Here is a 9,138-nt window from a genome sequence, read left to right as displayed (position 1 = left end):
GATGTGCCGACGGTACGATGGTGAGTTTTGGAAACACATTGAGAGATAGTTGTTACATGCACGGGTATGTCAGTGCTTACTGCAGGCAGGATTTTATGATGTTATGGCTGCTAGATACACAACACTTGATCATGATATGATAACATCGTTGGTGGAGAGACGGCATCCAGTGACACACTTTTCATCTTAGGACTGGTGAGGCTATGATCACGATGCAGGATATTGTTGTATTGTACGGGTTACCTATTGATGAAGATCCTATGACGGGGTAGGATGATACTAGGGGCACTGAAGAATGGCGTTCCTCGATGATGACACTTCTCGGTTGGGCACCAGATGATGCTGAATTTTAGGGGGAAGGCTTAGAATGTGATTGTTGATTGTCCATATAAAGTTACTTGATCTGATTACTGATGATAACCCTGAGTATTAAGTCCAGCACCGGGTTCGTTTATACATGATGTGGATCATTGAAGGTATGCTTGCGGTTGATACATCACATATATTACACCCAGCAGTATTACTTTACGATGATGTCACGTTTTGCAGTATTAAGTTACGACGATGTTGCACCCTGAAGTATTGTACATTAAAATTTTGTTTTCAGTTAACCGATGTAGACTCGGGGATGTGATCATTTTGACATTAACGTACTTACGCTATTTATAACAAGCAATAAATAAGTGTTATGAAGAATAAGGGGTACACGGATTAAAGAAAACGAGTTTCGTTGAAAGTGGTCAATTTAGAATAAAATACGGGTCGAGAGATAATACCCGATAATTATGAACTAGTACCATGCAAGGTACCATATGACCACGGTAGTATAATTTATAAAATATATATGAAGTATTTTAAAAATAAATAGAATTTTAAGTAAGATGTGGTAATTTATAAATTATGCGAGTAATTAATTAATTATCGGGTAGCAGAATATTACCCGATTAACTAATAAGTGGATAAAAATTAACTAACCTCCCACGTGGCACAAAGCCACCATGTGAAGAAAATGACTCTTATCTTAGTCATTGTGCCATGTGGCCACTAATGACCTAACTAAGTAAGACTTGAATTTAAGTCTTACCTAGTTAAGATAGGAACGTGCACTATTTCCAACTTCAAGTGTTTTTACCTTCGAATTTAAGCTAATACTTTATAAGAATAATATATACAGATAACCCATTACGATATATCATTGTCTTCAAAAACGTTGGGTTCCTTTTTGTTTAGTCGAAGTATAATTCTTGGTTTAATTTCAAGAACACCTTGTTTTGAGAAAAAGGTGAAGGAACAGAATCATAATCGTTGTTGTCCTAATTCATTTTTGGTGAGAAGCAGAAGACAATTTCGTTCCAATTTCAAATCCAAGTATAAATTTCGTTCATATTTCACAGAAGCAGAAGCTTCATTCCGTTCAAATAATTCCAGGTATGTTAAGGCCTTCCCTTCTTTCTTTTGGCATGGTCCAAATTATATTGAAGAAACGAGCAAATACATAGTTTCTATAAATTACTCTATTCATAGAAATAGTAGGGGTGTCTATATTCTTGATTCCCCATAAGAATTATTATTATCTTCTGTTCATGGGTCTCAGAATAATACGCAGTTGGAAAAGTTTATCCGGAAGGAATATCGAGATTATTATGTATTTTTCATGCCTTCCACTCATTTATACATGTGCATTGACCCATGACCATATGGCGTTATATACACGTATATATGTAAATATATGTATATGGGATATGGGAAAAGGTTACGGCGTTATATACGCACTACCACCTGATCAGCTGGTATATGATGATGATGTTGCCCACAGTGGTTGAAATATGATTAAAACGGCATTATATACGCGTATATATGTAAATATGATTCAAACGGCGTTATATACGCATATATATGTATGTATATATATGTATATAGGATATAGGAAAGGTTATGGCGTTATATATGCACCACCACCTGATCAGCTGGTATACGTTGATGATTTTACCCACAGTGGCTGATATGATATGATGGGATGCCCTCAGAGGCTGATGATGTTATGAAACATGTATCTATGCACGACATGACATTCATACGCATATGCATGACACTAAAAGTAATTTATAATTTACAGAGTTATTCAGACATACAAGTTGAGTCATGTACTATATATTTCTTTCATGTCTCTTATGTATTTATTTATGTGCCTTACATACTCAGTACATTATTTGCACTGACGTTCCTTTATGCTTGGGGACACTGCGTTTCATGCCCGTAGGTCTCGATAGACAGGTCGAGAGCCCTCTAAATAGGCTATCTGCTCAGCGGACGATGTTGGTGCGCTCCATTTGCTTCGGAGTTGCTCGTTTGGTTAGTATGATTTAGAGGTGTAATATTTGGTATGGCGGGACTCTGTCCCAACCTTTATGAAATTTATGTACTCTTAGAGGCTTATAGACATATGTCGTGTGCATAAAAGATTGTACGGCCTTGTCGGCCTATGTTTTGAGTTTATAAAGGATCATACTGGCCTATTAGGCCCGTATTTCATGTGTATATGATTATGTAATAAGAAAGATAAGCTACGTTGGTACTCAGTTGAATAAGGTACCGGGTGCCCGTCGGGGCCCATCGGTTTGGGTCGTGATAAAAGTGGTATCAGAGCAGTTCTGTCCTAGGGAGTCTACAAGCCGTGTCTAGTAGAGTCTTGTTTATGGGTGTGTCGTGCAACACACTTATAAGAAGGAAGCTATAGGACATTTAGGATTGTCGCTCTTTCTTCGTACTCTAGATCATGTGGTAGAGCTCACTTATAAGAATTTAAATTTCGAAATTCTATTTTATTCATAATAAGACTATACCTATATCCGGAAAGAAGGTTTGAAAGAGAGATAGTTGTGGAAGAGCTGAGTTAGAGGAATTGAATTTTTGTATAATGCCTATGATAAGTAAATGTGAGGTCTTTGGCAGATCATGGGTGTACTGAAAGGTGTAAGCTTCCTAATAAGAGCCCTTAAGGCAAGAATGCTTATCTACCTTTATGGTGAAAGACAATGAGAAATTAAGAAGATAAATACAAGTTGCAACAAGCAAAAGAAGCAAGATGAAGAAGGGTACGAGGCGCCCTGTTAATGAAAGTTAACAACGTTTATAATTGAGGCAGAGGAACATAAAATTTTGAGTTATATTCACTAATAACAGAGGTATATACAATTGGTCGCACCCATTATAGGTATGCCCTATGGGGATTAACAGAAGTAGTATAAGAAGATATAATGGATGAATTGTTTGCGTCAGTTGACATTTCCGAAGGATATTGCAAATATGTTAATAGATCTCTTTATGAGACACTCAGATGGTGCACTCTGAAATAGTGCAGCTAGATATGAGTACTACAAAGACATGCACTATAACTCCCAAAGGGATAAATATTACCTTAGTGTAGCTCGCGTCCCTAGTAAAGCGAGAATGTTAAGCAACTTGAAGAGTCATTGGATGGAGCAAAGGGAAGCTAAAAGTAAAACAATGTCTTATTCAAGTTTTCAGAATAAAGTGATAGGAATAAATGTTAGCGGGAAATAAGAAAAGAGTTAATGAAGCATTATAAGTAAGATGTGATACATGGATGAAAACGGTAGAGTGTTACGGAACCTATAGTCAAATGAATCATGAGACAAAAGGTGATGGGCCTTAAGGCAATGAAAAAGTATAGGTCATAAGGATATATCCTCATTTCGAGAAATAAGTTCGTGACTCCAACGCGACTACCAGAGGAAAGAGTTAATCCCCAGAGTAACAGAAATCAATATGGACTGGTAAACAAGATAAACTAAATATGAATTAGGGACTGAATGATTGGAAAGTACTCGGCATCATGAGAATTTCATATCGCATTCCGGCAATAATATGACGGATAACAGAAGAAGGTTCATGAGAAATTCAGAGAATGGTCATTCAGGAAGACGCTTCCCTAAAACAAGCAATGTTAGCAAAGTTAAGCTTAAGGGACTGTATGTACCAGTTACATTAAGTGTCATCCTCGCGAGTAAGGGGATTTGTCATCCTTGGTATAGAAGGATTGCCGCAAGGCGAGTAAGGATCATTGATGTTGAGGAACGACGCCAAATATGAAAAGGTAAAATATATATAGGTAGATCCTCGTGGCTATAACTCTTAGTACACCTCTAAAGGGGGGAATATGGAGTGATGTGGCATTAAGTCAGAATTAAGAGGTTCTAGTGACTATGGAATGGTAAAGAAAGAATGCGATAAATGAAATAGGAATGAGATGACATTTATCCAAATCTTCTAGATACGCTACGATTCAAGAATATTGTCCAAGTACGATGTCAAGGAGAGGAAGTAAAGGTTTCTGCCCGAGCTGTTATTAATAAATAAGGAGCCAGTGTCATACGTAAGTTAAAATAAAGTAAATAACCCAAGAAAGATTACGAGGAATATTGATATGAGAATAGGCCAACGAGTAACTAGTAATTGGTTAGGAAGATCTCAGTTATGGCTAAACATGAGGTTACAGACGAGTCATCAGATCGTGTAAGATAAACATAGTAGAACCCAACATGGAGAATTCAGCCTCGAAGGATGTCATTATAATATTCGAGATATATTCAAACAAGAGTCGGGGTAGTTAAAGGTACCGTATGAGTGTTACGGGGATAAAAGAAAGTGTCACTGGAAAGGCAGTCAAAATATCAGTTCAGAAGCAACCATACAAGCACAAGGGCATGGAAGTAAGCAACTACGGATGATTATAGGCAAGTAAGGACATCAAAAAGGTTCGTAATAAGCTCACAGCTTTATGAGAGTCAAGGGTTATCCCTAAGTACTACAGTGAAATACTAGCTGAGGAAATGAGGAAGAAGGTTCAACCTAAGCATAGTAACCTAAAGAGGAAATGGTCTTGTAACAACAGTTTCACAACAACATTGTACGTCCTCCATAAGAAAGAGGGACCTACCGTGGCTAGTGAACAGGAAGTAAAATTAAAAGTAATATTCGAGATCATATGAGTTGCATAAAAATTCTGGCATGTGTGGTCACTAAGATAAGCTAAGTATGGATGCAACAAGGGGGTAGAAAGACCAGGAAAAGTAATAGCTTACACTGAAAAAAGGCTAAAATGGAATGAAAGAAATTATTCGATCAATGATCCAGAGTTCGTTACGTTATGAACTCACTTAAGGGTTCAGAGTTTTATACATGCAGCATATACATCCATAGAAGATTTTGGTATATGTTAAAAGAAAGAATTGAGCCCAGGTCATAGACGAAAGATTGAATTATTAAAGGATTTTATCATGAGTATCCCTCAACGCCTATGAAAGGCTAAAGTAATAACTAATACCAGGAGCTGCAGATTGGAAGATAGCTTTAGCATACATAAAGACTGATCAGAAAGAAGAGAAAACTAAAGAGTTACATTGACTAAGTAAAACGGGAGTGGACTAAGAGAATCATAGACCTCAGGATCACTTATAAATAGCATAAGTATAAGAGAGATAGTAGAGTAGCCATATTTTATAATGGCTCTACGATGAAGCCAACTGAAGAGTATCAGCCTCATAAGAAGTCAGTATGAAGCTCCCATCAGATTATGTATGCACCAAAGGTGCAAGTATTATAATAGAACTTCAGGTTGTGGAGATAAGTTATACCTATGTGGAAGGGAGGTTATGAAAGAGATAGAAGAATGTGAGGCAATATTTAAAGGTAAGTAAGGAAAAGGTGAACAACATACAAGATACTCAAACACAGAAGGTTATAAATAGTCCATACTGCAGATAAGGGGCTAGAAGCGCAGAGATTCAGTATCCAGGAATGATAGCAGCGTCGTCAGTGGCATACCTTCCAACCCATGGTTTCTAGATACCGAAAGGTCTAATTAGAGAGTTGAAGAAGAGTTAGAGACGATATGATGCCTCGCTTGATGTCCCAGAATGACATAAGGAAATCTATGATGCAAGCAAGTTGAAAGGTTGCAAGTAATATAAATAGAGTTGCGTAGGTCGCAAGCCGTTGTATGGTGAAGCGACAAGGTTTTAGAAGACAAGAGTAAGGATAAGAAAGGGTGAGTAAGAAGGTAACGAAAATGGATAAGTCCTCAGGATTAAGCCCATGAAAACAAGAAGAGCAAATGGTTTCTCTAAATATACAAAGATCACTATAGCTTGAATGAACTCAAAGGAGTCTAAGACTAATAACATTTAGAATGCCACCCTAGTAATAGAATGATTGTGTAATTGTGATAGATAAAAGATAACGTTTGGGCCTTCGATTGAATAATGATTCAACGAAGAAAAGAAACGGATCCTATGAATTGGACATGATTAAAATACTCACATAAGAGAATCACCTTGGGATGCTATAAAATACAGTTATTAAAGTATAGTATCACCGCTAAGTGGATCAGGAAAATTACTTCGAATATTCCTTGATGTAACGTAAGCCCTAGTGGAAAAAGTATTACGTAAGAAGTTTCAAGTTACCAGTGGTATATTGTGGATCAATATTTAGGTGAATCAACAATGAATGGAAAAAAGTCACAAAATATGAGGTGAGATTAGGCTGTCATTCTAAAGATGAGCAATAATGAGGAAGCATTAAAGGACTTAAATTATACATATGGAATAAGCAACGAGAGTAAGCTGGGATGTGGTAGCAGACCTCATCAACGATAAATTAAAGTAAGAGTTATGACAGTAAGTTCATACGGATGGCTAAACGGACCTATGCGATAAGATATAACAATATTCGTAAATTCAACAAAGTACCGAGCGAAAAACTTCAATATACTCATAGATGCCCAAAAGGACATCTTATCACGCTTTAGATATGAAGTCTAGAGATTCGGCACCTTTAAAGGTCAAAATCATACAGGCTGCATGATTAAAGGTAGAAATAGTTACGAGATTGGAAAGATTCCGACTACAAATTGTGGTGTGAGAAGGAGACCTAAGGGCGAAATGCCCTGGACTTTGGAATATCACATAACAGACGCCTAGATGGCAAGGGAAGTTCTAAAGTATTCGGAAAATATAAGTTATGAAAATGATAAGTGCATCAGTCAACATTCGAGGACAAATGTTCCAAATGGGGGAATAATATTACACCCAGCAATATTACATTATGGTGATGTCATGTTTTGCAGTATTAAGTTACGACGATGTTGCACCCTGAAGTATTGTACGTTAAAATTTCGTTTTCAGTTAACCGATGTAGACTCGAGGATGGGATCATCTTGACATTAACGTACTTACGCTATTTATAGCAAGCAATAAATAAGTGTTATAAAGAATAAGGGGGTACACAGATAAAAGAAAACGAGTTTCGTTGAAAGTGGTCAATTTGGAATAAAATACGGGCCGAGCGATAATACCCGATAATTATGAACTAGTACCATGCAAGGTACCATATGACCACGGTAGTATAATATATAAAGTATATATGAAGTATTTTAAAAATAAATAGAATTTTAAGTAAGGTGTGGTAATTTTTAAATTTTGCGGGTAATTAATTAATTATCGGGTAGCAGAATATTACCCGATTAACTAATAAGTGGATAAAAATTAACTAAAATACACCACCCTCCCACGTGGCACAAAGCCACCATGACAAGAAAATGACTCTTATCGTAGTAATTGTGCCATGTGGCCACTAATGACCTAACTAAGTAAGACTTGAATTTAAGTCTTACCTAGTTAAGATAGGAACGTGCACTATTTCCAACTTCTAAGTGTTTTTACCTTCAAATTTAAGCTAATGCTTTATTAGAAGAATATATACAGATAACCCGTTAGGATATATCATTGTCTTCAAAAATGTTGGGTTCCTTTTTTGTTTAGTCCAAGTATAATTCTTGGTTTAATTTCAAGAACACCTTGTTTTGAGAAAAACGTGAAGGAACAGAATCATAATCGTTGTTGTCCTAATTCATTTTTGGTGAGAAGCAGAAGACAATATCGTTCCAATTTCAAATCCAAGTATAAATTTTGTTTATATTTCATAGAAGTAAAAGCTTCATTACGTTCAAATAATTCCAGGTATGTTAAGGCCCTCCCTTCTTTCTTTTGTCATGGTCCAAATTATACTGAAGAAACGAGCAAATACACAATTTTTATAAATTACTCTATTCATAGAAATAGTAGGGGTGTCTATATTCTTGATTCCCCATGAGAATTATTATTATCTTCTGTTCATGGGTCTCAGAATAATACGCAGTTGGAAAAGTTTATCCGGAAGAAATATCGAGATTATTATGTATTTTTCATGCCTTTCATTCATTTATACATGTACATTGACCCATGACCATATGACGTTATATACTCGTATATATGTAAATATATGTATATGGGATATGAGAAAAGGTTACAGCGTTATATACGCACCACCACCTGATCAGCTGGTATATGTTGATGATTTTACCCACAGTGGCCGATATAATATGATGGGATGCCCTTAGAGGCTGATGATGTTATGAAACATGTACCTATGCACGACATGGCATTCATACGCATATGCATGACGCTAAAAGTAATTTATAATTTACAGAGTTATTCAGACATACAGGTTGAGTCATGTACTCTATATTTCTTCCATGTCTCTTATGTATTTATTTATGTGCCTTACATACTCAGTACATTATTCATACTGACGTCCCTTTTTGCCTGGGGACGCTGCGTTTCATGCCCGCAGGTCTCGATAGACAGGTCGAGAGCCCTTCAAGTAGGCTATCAGCTCAGCAGAAGATGTTGGTGCGCTCCATTTGCTTCGGAGTTGCTCGTTTGGTTAGTATGATTTAGAGATGTAATGTTTGGTATGGCGGGACTCTGTCCTGACCTTTATGAAATTTATGTACTCTTAGAGGCTTGTAGACATATGTCGTGTGCATAAAAGATTGTACGGCCTTGTCGGCCTATGTTTTGAGTTTATAAAGGATCATGTTGGCCTATTAGGCCCGTATTTCATGTGTATATGATGATATAATAAAAAAGATATGTTACATTGGTACTCAGTTGAGTAAGGTACCGGATGCCCGTCGCGGCCCATTGGTTTGGGTCGTGACAACATAACAAGGTTAATTTGATGTAACTACCATTTCTTCAAGACCTGAACAATGTTGGGCGATACGCTTGGGGA

At 36.8% G+C, this 9,138-nt stretch overlaps 1 long non-coding RNA gene across 1 annotated transcript; it reads left to right on the top strand.

Annotated features, from left to right (window-relative positions):
• Window positions 1-1,144: 1,144 nt before the first annotated feature.
• Window positions 1,145-8,878, top strand: LOC142172884 (uncharacterized). The gene is made up of 3 exons (XR_012701956.1): window positions 1,145-1,428; window positions 2,261-8,042; window positions 8,695-8,878. It is a non-coding gene; the product is annotated as an uncharacterized LOC142172884 (long non-coding RNA).
• Window positions 8,879-9,138: the final 260 nt, after the last annotated feature.

The sequence above is a fragment of the Nicotiana tabacum genome, chromosome 18 (assembly GCF_000715075.1).
Source record: "Nicotiana tabacum cultivar K326 chromosome 18, ASM71507v2, whole genome shotgun sequence".
Lineage (NCBI taxonomy): Eukaryota > Viridiplantae > Streptophyta > Magnoliopsida > Solanales > Solanaceae > Nicotiana > Nicotiana tabacum.
This window is presented reverse-complemented; position numbering and strand designations above follow the sequence as displayed.